The following is a 16,830-nucleotide window of genomic DNA, read 5'->3' on the forward strand; positions in this document are numbered from 1 at the left end:
GCGCGCGAGTCTCAAAGTCCCGGAGGCCATAACCAAACCCGCTGCAATTACTGTTTGATTAAATGGGCAAGGAGACCCAGTCCTTAACTCGCACCCCTACCCCACCCACAGTTTCCCTCCGTCTGTCACTGTCTCTCTCCCTCCATCGCTCCGTCCCTCCCTTAACCTCTGTCTGCCTCATGGTTCGCTTCGGCCCTTAAGAGATGCGAGAGGGAGATAAACAGACTAACAGACAGGCAAGCAGGCAAATAAATAGACAGATGGACAGAAAGACAGACCATTCACAGACGGTTCACGCCGGTCCAATAAGAGATGCGAAAGGAAGATAACCAAACAGAGAGACACAAATAAACAGACAGACGGAAAGACACGTAGTTATAAGCGGACAGACAGACAGACAATGCAGGGAGACAGGCGAAGAAAAATGAATTACGTAACAAAGGAACAAAGAAAAGTGAATGGAAGAGACTGAAGAGAACTCGCAACTAATGATAAGAGACGAGAGAGAGAGAGAGAGAGAGAGAGAGAGAGAGAGAGAGAGAGAGAGAGAGAGAGAGAGAGAGAGAGAGAGAGAGAGAGAGAGAGAGAGAGAGAGAGAGAGAAAAGAAGAAGAAGAAGAAGAAGAAGAAGAAGAAGAAGAAGAAGAAGAAGAAGAAGAAGGAGGAGAGAGAGAAAATTACATAGAATTACATAGAAAATAAGACCACACAGACCCCATGGTCCAGACTAGGTGGTCTGTCCTTAAACCTAAGTGATTTTACATTAATCAGATGGCTCCAAAACGCTGCTTTTCTACTCTAGTTAATATTAAGTTCAAGGAGAGAGAGAGAGAGAGAGAGAGAGAGAGAGAGAGAGAGAGAGAGAGAGAGAGAGAGAGAGAGAGAGAGAGAGGGGAGAAGAAGAAAACGTAGAAGAAAAAGATGAAGGAAATGAAGCAGAAGAAGAAGAAGAAAAACGTAATATTGAGGAAAAAGTGAAAGGCGGAGGCAAAGGAGGACGAGGAAAAAGGAACGTGAGGAATTAGACAGTCGCAGGAACTGAAAGGAAGAAATATTACTCGAGCTAATGCCTGCCTCTCTCTCTCTCTCTCTCTCTCTCTCTCTCTCTCTCTCTCTCTCGTTAGTCGCACACCCATTCATCCTAATAAAGAGTGACGTCGGCATAAAAGCGCCTCACCCTATTGCCCCGCGACTCACTTTGCCTCATGGATATGTATGATAAAAGTTGTAATGGAGGGAGAGCCGCAGGAGTCAGGCCAGGGAGGTGGGGAGACAGGTGCGGAAGCAGGTATACACACGCATGGCAGGAGAGCGCTGAGCAGGTTTGAAGAACTTCCCTTACACACAACAAAGGTACGGATGCAGGTCAACAAAAAAGTGGGTACGAACACAGGTAGGCAAGGGAAAAGTAAAAGTGTTAAGCATACCTAGCTATGAATTCACGGGCCCCGGATTGAATCACGGCGGCAGTTAGCTCACCTGTTAATCCTCCCTTTTAAATTAGTCAATAAATGGATACCTGGGGATACCTGGGAAAAGGATAATGTGACCCGGATGTGAAAGCAATACGACAGAAAAAAAAAAATAGATGAGGCCACTGCCCAACAATATATATTATGAAATGGTTTGCGTGGTGATGATTTTTTTCCTTTTCGCATGCCTCAAACTTTACACTTAAAGGTTCCTCCTACACGCACATGAGAAGGAAAGCAGGCAGACAAATAATAAAGCAGGTAGGGTAAGAAAACAAACGGTAGGAAAGTAGGTAAGCAGAAAGTTAATCAAAGACTCCCCAGATACAAAACGCCAGATAAGTAGACAGAAAGATAAGGAGGCAAGTGCGAAGGAAATCAGGTAGAAGACAAAACAAAAAAGCAAGCGGTGAAATGTCCTACTATACACATAAAGGCAGAAAAGCAGGTACATAAATAAGCAGGCAAGAAAGTAAGCAGATGTCAAAAATATCCTCCTGCACGCACACCCGTCTGCTCCCCAGTGCAGGTTTAGCTCACCCCTTCATACACCCCCATCTATCTAAATTAAAGGTGTTTTTTTACTCGCTGATCACTCGCTTTCAACAGGAATTAGAGTCATGGAAAATAGAAACAACGGAAAATGGAAGTAAGGAAGTATGTGTATGACGAATGTGCTCATCACCTTAATAACAACGGCATATTCATGAAAACAATGTTATTTTGTATTTCATAGCTATATATTAATCGGTCTGTTGTAAACACACACACACACACACACACACACACACACACACACACACACACACACACACACACACACGCAAACACTGACACATAAGCAAACGCACCCAAGATGAATGCGCCATGCGTACACCCCGGCACAAAGAGTGTAATGGCCCCCTGGAGAAGCATTGTGTTCTGCTGATAAACCTGGGGAGGGGCGCCGCCGCTAAACACACCATTCATTCTCGGCGCGGGGCAATAACTCACCCTCAGCACTGATAACACCGCGCTCCCTTATCAATCACCTCCCGTCCTAGCCTCCGTGCCAAGCCGAGCCCTCCTCCTCCCGCCGCCCCCCGAGCATGTCCCGTCTGATTACTACATCAACAAACACCAGCGCGAGATCGTAACTCATTCCGATTTTTCCTTACGGTTCATCGACGCGACATGACGATATGAGACGAAGCCAGATGCGTTGACGAGTATTGTTATGAGTATGGAGTTGTGTGTGTGTGTGTGTGTGTGTGTGTGTGTGTGTGTGTGTTTAGGTAGGTAGGTAGGTAGGTGTGAATGCCACAGGCATTCACAGGGGGGGGGGGAAGAACGTTGGGAAAGTCATTTGTCTTGCAGTGGACTAATAATGGATAATGATGTTGATGATGATGAGGTAATTCAAGACTGACAATGGGGAGATACGCTCCATTGTGCTCCATGTTAGCTACAAACTTGCTAACATGTGGAACTGAAACCACCGTGAGGATGACACTGATACTGCGGTGTGGAGTTGTTGATCCCAATGAAACTTATGATAAAATGATACTAATTAAGAATAAAGAAGAGTAAGATGACCCGATAAAAGCCTGGCACAACGCCTACTTTGATGGACACTGAACACAAATGTTCGCCCAATTACCGGCATCAAATGAGTCACAATGACACGCATGGATTCCTCAGGACGTCATTTGGGAGAAATTTCCATCATCATTATCAACATCAAATGAATTATACAAATCGTTTATTTTTGTAAACTGTTCACGCTTCGCTGTGCTTCCCGCCACGCTGCGATGTGTCCGTGCGGGCCACGAGGACCAGACGGCGAGGCAGCAGCTGCCAGTGTGGCGCAGTGGCTTGGCAAGTTTAGGGTAGACGGAATTCGGGGTCTGGATCACTAAAAACAGTCCCTGCCCTAACTCAAATGATGAAGCGTCAATTAACAGCAAAAGAGATACAAAATCAGATGAGGGAACGTCCAACCAACCAAACCAACACTTCGCTAACACTAAACCACCTTTACCACTCAAGAGGTTACCCTTAGCAAGAAAAGCAAACGAGGAGAACATACGACAGCCGCCTCACAGGCACATCTCTCAGCCAACATTAAAAGAACAGTAGTGACAGGAGTTCACTCTCCTGTTTACATATTATTAGAGAAGCCATTTTTCTCTACGCTAAGTTCACATTAACGTCACTTTAAAGGTGAATTACAAGACGGGAAAAGATATATGCGGCATTCATGTATAACTCGATGAAAAAGCTCCTAATGAAATATAGAGACATGCTGGAATAAATTCATCATTAATCTATCCTCTCGTCACTAAACTTCTCCCTCCTTTTCCTTCTCTGCCTCCTACAGCGAAGAACAATATACAAGAAAAAACACGATAGCGTTTACGGAAAAATTTCATCTCCAATAAAAACAACGGAATAATGTGGTAAATATACAGTTTTGTAACTTTCAGTACATTAATATACATTAGACTCAATCAGTTTATAACAAACTAAAACATATGGGAAATTACGATAAGAGAGGCAACAAAGGTAGCCCCGCAATGTCAAGTTTATCTGCTGAAATACTAAACCAATTTGATTTGTGCTCCTGCAAAACGAGGGATTTCAAGGCTTCTGTTGAAGCTTTTGAAATTTAAATAAATTTCGTAAAACCAATCCCGAGAAACTATTTCATGGAAACCGTGACACGGTGACGAAAAGTAACGGCATGAACTTAAAAGGAAATAAATTCAGCACAGCTGTTCGTAAAGTGTTTTCAGTATGCGTCGCCGATCACTGGAATTGACTCGCAGCATCAGCAGTCAACTTGGCGAACCATAAACACTTTTAAGTCTCGTTTGGGCAAATATTTCAAAGTAATGAAATATTATTAATAGTTAGTGCTCTTTTCCAGACGTGCGGGAACATAATGTTCATAAATTTTAATGGAGTTCTTTCCCTTTCTAAAAGACGTGACGTTTCATAAAAGCCTCACACAGTCTTTTCACAAAAAAGTTAATTTTTCACCACAAAATTTACATGTCATCTTTTTTTATCAGGGGGTAGGGTTATGCGTACTTTTATAATATATTTTCTCTCGGCTAGATCGCATGGGGAAAAAGGGTGTGGCCCTCGCAATGGCAAACACAGGTTAATATCAAGAGTACACGAGACTTCATCATGTACAGAGTGTGGTGGGTGAGTGAGAAATGTGGCGGTGGAGTGCAGAAAGTGGTAGTGGAGTGCGGAGAGTAGTGGTTAAGTGTGAAGTGTGGTGGTACAGTGTGAAGTGTGGTGGTGGAGTGTAGAGTGTGGTGGTGGAGTGTGGAGTGTGCTGGTGGAGTGTGGAGTGTGGTGGAGGAGTGTGGAGTGTGGTGGTGGAGTGTGAAGTGTTGGTGGAGTGTGGAGTGTGGTGGTGGAGTGTGGAGTGTGGTGGTGGAGTGTGGTGGTGGAGTGTGGTGGAGTGTGGTGGTGGAGTGTGGAGTGTGGTGGAGTGTGGTGGTGGAGTGTGGAGTGTGGTGGTGGAGTCGGTTGTGTTGGTGGAGTGTGGTGGGTGGTGGGTGTGTGTGGTGTGTTGGTGGAGTGTGGTGGTGGAGTGTGGTGGTGGAGTGTGGTGGTGGAGTGTAAAGTGTGGTAGTGGAGTGTTGTGGTGGAGTGTTGTGGTGAAGTGCGGTGGTGGAGTGTGGACCGTGGTGGTGGAGTGTGGTGATAGTGTGTGGTAGTGGAGTGTGGAATGAGCTGGAGTGCGGTGGTGGAGTGTGGAGTGCGGTGATGGAATGTGGAGTGTGGTGGTGAAAGGTGGTGCGGTGGTGCACTAAAGTGGTGGAGTGCGGAGTGTAGTGGTGTACTGTGTAGTGTGGTGGTGGTGTGTGGAGTGTGGTTGTGGAGTGTGGTTCTTTAGTGAAAACTGTGGAGGTGGAGTGTGGTGGTTATTTGTGAGATGTGGTGGTGGAGTGTGGAGTGGAGTGGTGGAGTGTTGTGGTGGAGTGTGGTGATGGCCTGTGGTGGTGACGTGTGGAGTGTGGTGGTATGGTGTGGTGGAATGTGGTGGTGGGGTGTGGTGGTGGAGTGTGGTGATGGAGTGTGGTGGTAAAGTGTGGTGGTGGAGTGTGGTGGTGGAGTGTGGTGATGGAGTGTGGTGGTAAAGTGTGGTGGGGGAGTGTGGTGGTGGAGTGTGGTAGTGGTTTGGTGGTAAAGTGTGGTGGTGGAGTGTGGTGATGGAGTGTGGTGATGGAGTGTGGTGGTAGAGTGTGGTGGTGGAGTGTGGTGGTGGAGTGTGGTGGGGAAGTGTGTTGGTGGGGTGTCGTGGTAGAGTATGGCAGTGGAGTGTTGTGGTGGGGTGGGGTGGTGAAGTGTGGTGGTGGAGAGTGGTGGTGGAGTGTGGTGGTGGAGTGCTGTGGTGGAGTGTGATGGTAGAGTGTGGTAGTGGAGTGTGGTGGTGGGGTGTGGTGATGGAGTGTGGTGGTGGAGTGTGGTGGTGTGGTGGTAGAGTGTGGTGGTGGAGTGTGGTGGTGGGGTGTGGTGATGGCGTGTGGTGGTGGAGTGTGGTGGTGGAGTGTGGTGGTGGAGTGTGGTGGGGGAAGAGTGTTAGTGGGGTGTCGTGGTGGAGTATGGCGGTGGAGTGTCGTGGTGGAACGTTGTGGTGGAGTGTGATGGTAGAGTGTGGTAGTGGAGTGTGGTAGTGGAGTATGGCGGTGGAGTGTTGTGGTGGGGTGGGGTGGTGAAGTGTGTTGGTGGAGTGTGGTGGTGGAGTGCTGTGGTGGAGTGTGATGGTAGAGTGTGGTAGTGGAGTGTGGTGGTAGAGTGTGGTAGTGGAGTAACCGGGTAACCGAGTCTCCGCGTGTGGCTGGGCAAGACTCGGACTCGGTGCGTCCTGCCCACACCGATAACCTCGTTTTTTTTTTTTTTTAATCTCTTTCTTTAGTGTGTTGGATTTCTCATACTAATGTCGTACGAGACCAGAATAATTAATTAAACATTTATAAATTCAGCACTGGTTTAGGCTCAATTTAGCACATACTACACAAAGCAATAGTTATGAATATGGTGAATAGGTGGCAACTCGCTCACACAGGCAGTCCCCCGTCGCTTACGGAACTCGGCAAAGTTTCGAAGCATTGAATAAGATAACGGATTAGCTCTTTGAAGCCAACTCTTATGCCGTGCACGGCCTGCTGGTGTAGATTGGAAGCACACACAAGGCACTGGACCAGAAGAGAACATAAGTACGAAACAGAACAACGTTCCATACAAATACAACAGACCTACGTGTTAAACTGAAGTATGATTCACAGCACGATATCGAACACACGGCACATACTTAGATATTCGGGTAGGTGAAGGTATGTTACGAGCAATAAAGGAAAGTTAAGGTAATACGATAATTAGGAAGAATATATATGGGACAATGAGGCCAAATCTGCCCCATCCCCAGTGTCAGCACTGCAATGTGGTTCCCCCCTTCGAAGCGTCCTGCCTCAAAAATTCAAGTTGAGCTCGGAATACGACCGTGTGGCACCTCAATGGCCTCCATCCTGAACCCAAGGTCGATCAGATATCAACGCGCGAACGCGGACTTTTCAAACCGTATATGTGAATTAAAAAAATCAACGTTATAATAGTCCTTAATGCATTTATGATGCTGGTCTCTGCCATGTACATTTGTTTGAAATTATCTGTGACTCATCTTGATTGTGGAGGAGGCCGTGCATAAGCCTGTCGTTATTCCTCTCACTTCTCGTTTGAAAAGTCCGCGTTCACTCCTTTGTCTGAATGGCCTTGGGCTCAGGAGGAGCTACTGGTTGTTATCGGGTTATTCTATTACCAATTAACTTACATAAAAAGTATGACAGCTCTAATTACAGCACTTGGTGTAGTCTTTAAGTGCATCAAATATGTTTCCAGTCTCAAAGATCGTAAATTTTGAGACAAGGTGATACACACACACACATTAGAGAGAGAGAGAGAGAGAGAGAGAGAGAGAGAGAGAGAGAGAGAGAGAGAGTTTTGCATTAATATTACTCTTAATGAGTTACGCTATTATAAGGCATATATTGTTTTGCTAAATATAATTTTTTTGATTAGCCAGCCACCATCGACCTTCACCACTGATCGTCTGATCAAGGTCAGCAACAAGCCCCGCTGACAATCCCACACGAGGCCCGCCAAGACGGTTGGCTACATAAGCAGACTACATTGATCCTCCATCTTGTCTCCCTCCCCAAATCGTTCTTGGCGTTCTCCAGAGACACATCCTGAAATCTGATTTGGACTCAAGAGATTTGCAAATGTTCAATCGGGAATTTAATGTATTTCCTGTCTAATTTGGTATTTGTAATTACCGGCCTGTGGTATGTTCAGGAAATTACAAAAGTAGGTTATGACCCACCGCGCTCCCAAAGGGTGAGCCCCTCGTCTCCCTACTTGAAGCTTAAAAACCCGGCAGTGGGAGACGTGACGCGTTTGTGTGGACTCCAGCAGCGGGGGGAGGGCGGAGCTCGGCGGGCGGGTATAACATGGAGGTGGGAATAATATGAAATTAACAGTGGCGAATGTAAGTATGCCGGCTTATCGCCACTTCTCGTCCTTGTCACAACCAGCGCATAGTTCTCATAAAAAAAGACTGTCATTACACCCTCCCAAGTATTATACATAGTTAATGAAAATCTACATATCTTCAAAAACAGGAGGGGAGGATCTAACAAGTTGAATTTAAAACATGCCTGGGCTTGGTAATTAACATATAATGATGATGTAAAGTCCTTCTTCCTCTCAAACCTAACTAAGCGTGTTCAGAAGACGATTGAAAGAGAAACAAATGAACAATCACCGGCCGGATACATGCTTGCTTATTATATTCCTAAATCATCCTCTTTAGATAAACGGAATGATCGCTTGATATAAATTACGTGTGTGTGTGTGTGTGTGTGTGTGTGTGTGTGTGTGTGTGTGTGTGTGTGTGTGTGTGTCATAGATTAGGGCTAAATTCTTCTCTCATATCCCATTCCTCCTTCGGGACCCCCACCCCATCAGCACCAGCCCCACCATCTCCAGTTGACACATCAGCATCCCGCCACACCGCCAGGCCCCTCCGTGCCCATCAACATCCGTCCCTGCCAGCCTCCCTGCCGCCACCACCGCCGCAGACCACTCTAGCTCACACCCGGCGCCTCAGGTAGGAGTTATGACATCATACCCGGCCCCAGATATGCTAATGCGGGGTAGTCAGCTGCGCGGTGATGATATGCTAAGTGATATACCTGGGAGGAGGGGCTGGAAAGGAAGCACCCAAAGTGATAAGGGACCAACGCCCTTCATTAAGGAGCTGGGTGCTGGGTGTCCATCGTGTCTCTCTCTCTCTCTCTCTCTCTCTCTCTCTCTCTCTCTCTCTCTCTCTCTTTTACAGGTGAATAAACATAATTAAACCTAGATAATGAAGCGACATCAAAGACATCAAAATAAGAGGCACTACGCTAACGGCCAGCGGAGGAGCATACGTATAATACATTTTCCTGATGCAAACCCAAAATAGTTCATGTATCGGTTACGTCACGTTGGTGTCACTCCGATGGTCGCGAGGAAGGGCTTCGATAAATTTGGAAACTGGAGACCCGAAAGGGCGGCGAGGTAACGATTCACTAATATTTAAATTGTGTTCCTGAGTTTGCCAGTTATATAAATTAGTAAACAAATATATATGATGCATGTAATTTTGTATGTGGCACAGAAAATAAGCATGTCTCATTGTACCCTGTTCCTAATTCAGCATAAAACTCCCCAACAGTTACAGCAGAAGGGAGAGCAGAGGGGAGAGAAATATATGGCGAGAGGGAACATAGAGGGGATGGAGAGGGTAAACAAACATATGAGGAAAGCAATGAGAGAGAGAGAGAGAGAGAGAGAGAGAGAGAGAGAGAGAGAGAGAGAGAGAGAGAGAGAATTTTGTATCATATTACATCTACCCAATGCCAGTGTCGTGCACCCTCCCTGGTTTTCAACTATGAATGGTTGACTTGTACGCTACGGACTCAACTCCTCCAGTGCAGTGAAGAGATTAAGTTTGCGATCATAAGCAAAGACTTTCGCTTAGGTAAAAATTTAAACGCACTGCTTGCTAAGAATAAGCATTTGCTGTTTATCGCATCTACAGAAGTTCATGGAATAAGTTCCACAAGCGAATCAGAGGAGGGTAAGGAAGTTAAATAATCAGCAAGTAGTAAAAAGCAAGGCAAGCCCATGTATTTTAAGGACCAGAGGGAAGATGCACGTTGGCAGCCATTCCGAGGGTACGCCAGCCCGCCCCGTCCCATCCGCCTTTATCTGGCCCATCCGTGGTCCATCCTCTACGGGCAGACATGCATAAATGCTGCGAACACTTACCACCTTATCGCGAAGCAGGGGAGCCACCTAGGTCACCAGAGAAGGACGGATATAAAAAAAAATCATTATCAAACAATACTACCTCCGCGCCGGGTAACCGAGTCTCCGCGTGTGGCTGGGCAAAACTCGGATTCGGTGCGTCCTGCCCACACCGATAACCTCGGTTTTTTTTTTTTTTTTTTTTTTTAATCTCCTTTAGTGTGTTGGATTTCTCATACTAATGTCGTACGAGACCAGAATAATTAATTAAACATTTATAAATTCAGCACTGGTTTAGGCTCAATTTAGTACATACTACACAAAGCAATAGATATGAATATGGTGAATAGGTGGCAACTCGCTCACACAGGCAGTCCCCGGTCGCTTACGGAACTCGGCAAAGTTTCGAAGCATTGAATAAGATCAGGGATTAGCTCTTTGAACCCAACTCTTATGCCGTGCACGGCCTGCTGGTGTAGATTGGAAGCACACACAAGGCACTGGACCAGAAGAGAACATAAGTACGAAACAGAACAACGTTCCATACAAATACAACAGACCTACGTGTTGAACTGAAGTGTGATTCACAGCACGATATCGAACACACGGCACATACTTACATATTCGGGTAGGTGAAGGTATGTTACGAGCAATAAAGGAAAGTTAAGGTAATACGATAATTAGGAAGAAAATATATGGAACAATGAGTCCAAATTTGCCCCATCCCCAGTGTCAGCACTGCAATGTGGTTCCCCCCTTCGTAGCGTCCTGCCTCAAAAGTTCAAGTTGAGCTCGGAATACGACCGTGTGGCACCTCAATGGCCTCCATCCTGAACCCAAGGCCGAACAGATATCAACGCGCGAACGCGGACTTTTCAAAACTTAAATGTGAATCAAGAAATTAATGTTAATATAATAGCCCTTAATCCATTTACAATGCTGGTCACTGCCATGTACATTTGTTTGAAATTATGTGACTCACCTTGATCGTGGAGGAGGCCGCGCATGCTTCCGTCATCCTCCTCCTCTCTCGTTTGAAGTCCGCGTTTCACTCCTTGTCTGAATGGGCCTTTGGTCAGGAGAGGAGCCAATAACCTGTTATTATGCGCATTAATAATTTGGCTAAAAGTATGACTTGGGGCTCTGATTACAGAGATCTTGAGTAGTTTTTAAAGTGTTCAAGTTTGTCAAAGAAAGAAGAACTTAAGACAATTGAACACAGGAGATACACACACACACACACACACACACACACACACACACACACACATATATATATATATATATATATATATATATATATATATATATATATATATATATATATATATATAATATATATATATATATATGTATATATATGTATATATATATATATATATATATATATATATATATATATATATATATATATATACAGAGCGATGTAGTTGATATGTTTGTGATTAATGTTTCTTTAATGAGTTATTCTATTATATATATATATTTGTTTATATATATTTTTTCTTGATTAGCTTCTGATTTGTTATTTTTTTCCTATGTAGAGAATTATTTCATCTGCCATTCCCTTGTAGAAAAAAAGAACTTCACTGCAGCTACTGACCTACAATGAAAATATTTCAGGCCACAAGTAAATGCAAAAAAGCGCGGCGGCAGATAACTGCTAAGTATGAAGGAATGACAGAACAAGGCAATACACAGTGACGCCAGATATAAACTAAATATGTGCCAATTAGAAGAGCTATTCAGGGGCATCAGCAACGCGTCATATGGTTTCTACTAGCACTTCGGCGCTAATGCTCTAATATTCATTCAGAATATCGACCTTCACCACTGACTGTCTGATAACAGTCTGCAACAAGCCCCGCTGACAACCCCACACGAGGCCCGCCAAGACGGTTGGCTACATAAGCAGACTACACTCATCCTCCATCTTGTCTCCCTCCCCAGATCGTTCTTGGCGTTCTCCAAAGACACATACTGAAATCTGATTTGGACTCAGGAGATTTGCAAATGTTCAATCGGGAATTTAGTGTATTTCCTGTCTAATTTGGTGCAATTCCTTGTAATTACCGGCCCGTGGCATGTTCAGGAAATTACATACGTAGGTTATGACCCACCGCGCTCCCAAAGGGTGAGCCCCTCGTCTCCCTACTTGGAGCTTAAAACCCCGGCAGTGGGAGACGTGACGCGTTTGTGTGGACTCCAGCAGCGGGCGGGTGAGATGACAGCTCGCCAGTGAGGAAGTGGTGAACTACATCCAAGGTGCCTAGAAACATCTCTAGTCTTTGGCCGAATCTATTATCCACTAAAACTCTGGCAAGATGCTTGGAAAGAAGCAAGACATAGGGGAAGGGTTCCACCATGCCGGTAACGAGCTAAAGAGAAGGAAGGTAACCGTGCAAGATTAAACAATCCCATGCACTTAAACCGCACTTGCATTGAGTGATCCGGTATAACTAATAAAGATATCTGCAAGTAGCAAATAATCATGCAAATGCAAAGATGCATGTTTAATACATACATACATACATGCATACATACAAACATACACGCATACACACATATACATACATGCATACATACATACATACATACATGCATACATACATACATACATACAAGTGCGTAGGTACGTGCGGACAGGCGGACATAAATGTATGCGCACATATATTCATATACAAATACATAAGTAATATCGTAGAATTTCCAGCTCATCTGGCTGTGTCCGGCCTGCTCAGCGAGTAAATGTGAGGAATTGGAAGGGAGCGGTTGAGCCACCGGGAGGATGAGCCGATGAGGGTGTTGGAAGGGGCAGCGGCGGTGAGCAGCGGCAGGGTGGAGGAGGGTGGAGGGGGTGCAGGACGGTCCTCATTACCTCCCATTGAATCATACTGAGCGAAATATTAATACTACAAATTAGATACTCGCAGGCAAACAAATTGATATGTTGAAAATGCTCACCAAAAATGGCAGATATTATGCGGTGGAAAAAGAAAAGAGGGGTGTAGATTGTAGTTTGTTTTTTCTCTCTGACAAAGAAACTGTATTCAATTCTTGTACATCAGGGACAGAACTTTTCAATACGTTACGACAACGCACTGATTGCTTCACAAACTGTTTGGTGGAGCTCACAGTAAATCGAGTTAGCTACATTTGATCGTCGCAGTTTTATTATCGTTCAAAAAATACATATATGATTTTTCTCTAGTGGTTGATCGGTAGCCCATCTCTTACCTAACGAGCCACGCAACACCACCTGCCAGGGGCCAGTCACTGTGCACACAGAACACAGCTGCAGGCTGCCTATCAAACGGAAAACTATCGCAAACTGCGGGAATGTCCCACACAGCGCTGCTGGGCTATCCCCTTGTCCTCCGGTGTCAAGTGCACCCACCACACACCAAGGAGCCAGTCCCTTTTTTTGTATCTCATAACCGAACCATCATTCGCCGGTGTAACTTCCCACGCAGTAAAATATATATCAGGATTTTAAATATTCCTTCCAGGGACCTAAAAAAAAGGGGGGTGGGAGACAGAAATGCATTTCTCATCACTAATAAGTCCTCGCCAAACTATCAGGAATATTGATTTATACATTAAACATTTTATTCAGTCTCTTTCCTGAGGGTTTCGGTATAAAAAGTATACGAAGAGTTAATATTGAAATGAATAAAAGACAAAAACAGGTTTAATCCAATTATATTTTCTAATCCAGTTACAAGTATTCGTTTTGGCGCTGGTTGTTCGTGCTCCGAATTGGATTAAGAGAGAGCGGCTTTTCCTCTCGACGGGTTAACACATTCGTTCTCTGCCGCCACACACTCACGCGCAGAAGCCTTCCTGCCCGCGAGTGCTTTATACACCGAATTACCGTGATACAAAATTGTTCCGAACGCCGAATTCTCCTAGGCCGGGCCTGGCTTATCGCCGAACACTCCCGCCCTGAATACTGATGCCGTGCCCGTATTTTGGCGGAATTAAAACACCTTTTTATTGAATACCAACAGAAAAGTTAATTAGATTTGTGGAGCCGATTCATTTTCTAGCCAAATATGGATTTTTTTTCCTCTTTGACGTGAACAACACCAAACCTGGGAGATGATGAAGCCTCTGTGTGTGTGGGGAGGGGGGGGGCGTTCTATTATCCTGTCCTACTTTATAAACACTTCCTGTATTTAAAGCTGTGCATCAGAGAGAACGATGGGAGTGGGAAAAACGTTAATAACCATTACACACACACACACACACACACACACACACACACACACACACACACACACACACACACAATGCAAACACCGGATGCTTACACGTGTTATGCACCAATCTTGGATCCGAGAAACAAAAAAAACAAACAAAAAAAAAAAAAAGAACGTAAAAATCCACCGATGATTTATGACGTTGATGTGGCGCAGCTGCAATGGAACGGAGGGAGACCGGGACCAAGGTAAAAAAAAAAAAAAAAAAAATGAAGGCCCTGAGGATCAATAATAAAATGCGTCATTCAAGGGACTCTGATGAAAAAGCTTACTCTCAACGTCAATCCTCAAAAGTTTTCAAAAGGCTGCCGTTTTTGAAAGGCTGCCGTTTTTGAGTTGGTTGCTCTTTGAGATTGGTTGGAGTACTTTTTTTTTCCCAGAGTCTCTCCTATAATCACCTTTCGGCCAACATCACTTTCGGTAATAAATCAACCCGTGTGTGTGTGTGTGTGTGTGTGTGTGTGTGTGTGTGTGTGTGTGTGTGTGTGTGTGTGTGTGTGTGTGTGTGTGTGTTTTCTATACCTCTGAAACTTATCTACTCTAATCGCCTCACCCTTGCGCGTCTCAACTGTTGAAGGACTGACCTCGTGAGTCTGGATGAGAGCTTTGGCGTGCGATTTTCCCTTTTTATGTACCATTACGGATGTAGCTTTACTTTCGTAGAAGTAACTCGAACTTGAACTTGAACATTTGCCTACGCTGCTTAATTATCAGCATTACAACATATACTGCAACAGAGGCTTCTTGGAGCAGTTTTTGTGTACAAAGTGTAATCTTCCAGGAGGTTCAAACATTAGAGAAGACTAGATGGCCGTTCAGTATGGTGTCGCCAACGCAAGGTACTCGAGGTACTCACGAAGACTTGTGAGGTAGTTTATGTGCTCTCCAATTAAGACTTCTTCGGCTGATCTTCAACAATTTCTAATAAGGAGTGAACCAATCTAATCGAAATATAAATAACTCGAACGAAAGACAGAGGAAGGCCATTATTTCAGTGAAGAAAATACAGCACTTTAACTTGACGAAAATAAAATAATATGAAAATAATAAAACGACACTGAAGACAAAGAAAATTGAAGTCATTGTTATGCGCTAATTGCTGAGAGTATTCAGCAACAAGTGCCCTTCAGGTGGAGGCAAAAAGAGGCACAAAGGCGCAGGAAAAGCTCCGTTTTGTGCAAATATTTAATAATATGAAACGTCACCTAAAGATTTACTGCACTCCAGCAGCACAATTTTAGAAAACATGACAGGTCTCTCTCTTTTTAGCTTGGAGAATAACTTATTTGTTAGTAGAATTGGATCACCTCGTTGTATCTTTTCTCCACAGGAAGGCTAACACTTTGCTACGACAGAGACAAATACGGGGAAGGGGACGTAAGGTTTCCCCTGTGAAGATGTTAAAAGGGGATAGGATGAGCGCTTCACCTCACCTTGCTGCGTGCGGGGCTCCACTTCATGCACGCGAGTCACATCCCATTCAGACTTGGCTTCCATGTGCAGCTAAAGTGCCGGGCGGAATTCAAAACCCCACCTTCAATGACGCTGCCTCCTGAAAAATCGAGAAAATATAAAATTTTCCTCCACTTAAATAATATAGCGTAAACGTCCTCGCAGCGCAGAGAAAGGGAAGGCACGCAATAGTGTCTCAACAAAGCCAATGGGAGGCTAATGCTCTGAACAAAAGGGGACCACAAGGTTTCTTCTTCACTCATAATAAAATACCAACAGACTGTCATTGACTGCACCGCAAGGTAAGCCATGAACCCTTAAATAAATTGCTATTACATGAGGTGAAACTAAGCGTGTGTACACATTTTATGAATTCATGTTGATGAATATACACAGGAACAGTTTGCTTGCTCGGGAAGACTGTCGGGAGTGGAGGCGGCGAGTGAGTGAAGCGACGCACCCCCGGGCGTATGCTTCCAATTAGTTAGTTACTTAGGAAGTTTGCAGTGTGGCGACCAACGGCAGCCAGCGGTCACCACTAAAGTAAAATTGCCCGAAATGTCTGAGGAAAACCTATGTGAGTGCTCAAAAATATTTTCGATCGAAATGTTTGAAAACTCTAAAGACGTACCAAAGCCCCTTCAAAGCCCTTTAAAGACAGCTCCCGGAGACGTGATCACCCCCACTGGTTTGTAATGATCTCTGATGAGCGGCAGAAAATCTTACTGAAGTACGTTCAGATTCTCTTGGATGTTCCCAGAAACAGACACCAAGAGTTTCCTAAAACCAAGCCTCGCCAGGAGTAACATGGAGTTATATTTTCTGCACAAAACTCGTTTTTAATAAATTCCCGGGAGGGGTCATCGATTGCCCCATTAGCATTAATATGAAACAGAACTTTGTGCAATAACAAAAAAGGTATATCCCTGCTGCCACATGCAGGTAGAATACAAGAACGAGTCTCGTGGAGAAAATTGAGAGTGCAAGTAGTAAGTAAACATGGAAGAGGGCGGTGTGTCTTTCGGTCAGAAGTAGACACAAAGGGCTTGGTGTTTGCACTAAACAGATATAAAAACAGCAGATATGAAGAAAACCTTCGGCCGAGTGTAAAGAAAACAAAACATGAATGTATTGGACCAAGAACATAGGAGGACAGCCACATCAAGGAAATCAATCACGACCACAAAAAGTAAATATAAAAGCAAAGTGACATTTAGAGTTGGCTATAGAAAATGGTTCGAAATCCACACAGGAGTCAGACAAAGTGAACCTATCTCCCTACCCTGAGAAAGG

General features: G+C 44.6%; 1 protein-coding gene across 2 annotated transcripts in view; it reads right to left on the reverse strand.

Annotated features, from left to right (window-relative positions):
* LOC126996405 (bestrophin-2-like) overlaps nt 1-16,830 on the reverse strand; it is a 169,843-nt gene that overhangs the window by 101,076 nt on the left and 51,937 nt on the right. For both annotated transcript variants that reach the window (XR_007751153.1, XR_007751152.1), the window contains one exon: nt 15,519-15,637. The gene's annotated coding sequence lies outside the window, so the exon portion shown is untranslated. The remainder of the gene's footprint in view (nt 1-15,518; nt 15,638-16,830) is intronic.

The sequence above is a fragment of the Eriocheir sinensis genome, chromosome 10 (genome assembly GCF_024679095.1).
Source record: "Eriocheir sinensis breed Jianghai 21 chromosome 10, ASM2467909v1, whole genome shotgun sequence".
Taxonomy (NCBI): domain Eukaryota; kingdom Metazoa; phylum Arthropoda; class Malacostraca; order Decapoda; family Varunidae; genus Eriocheir; species Eriocheir sinensis.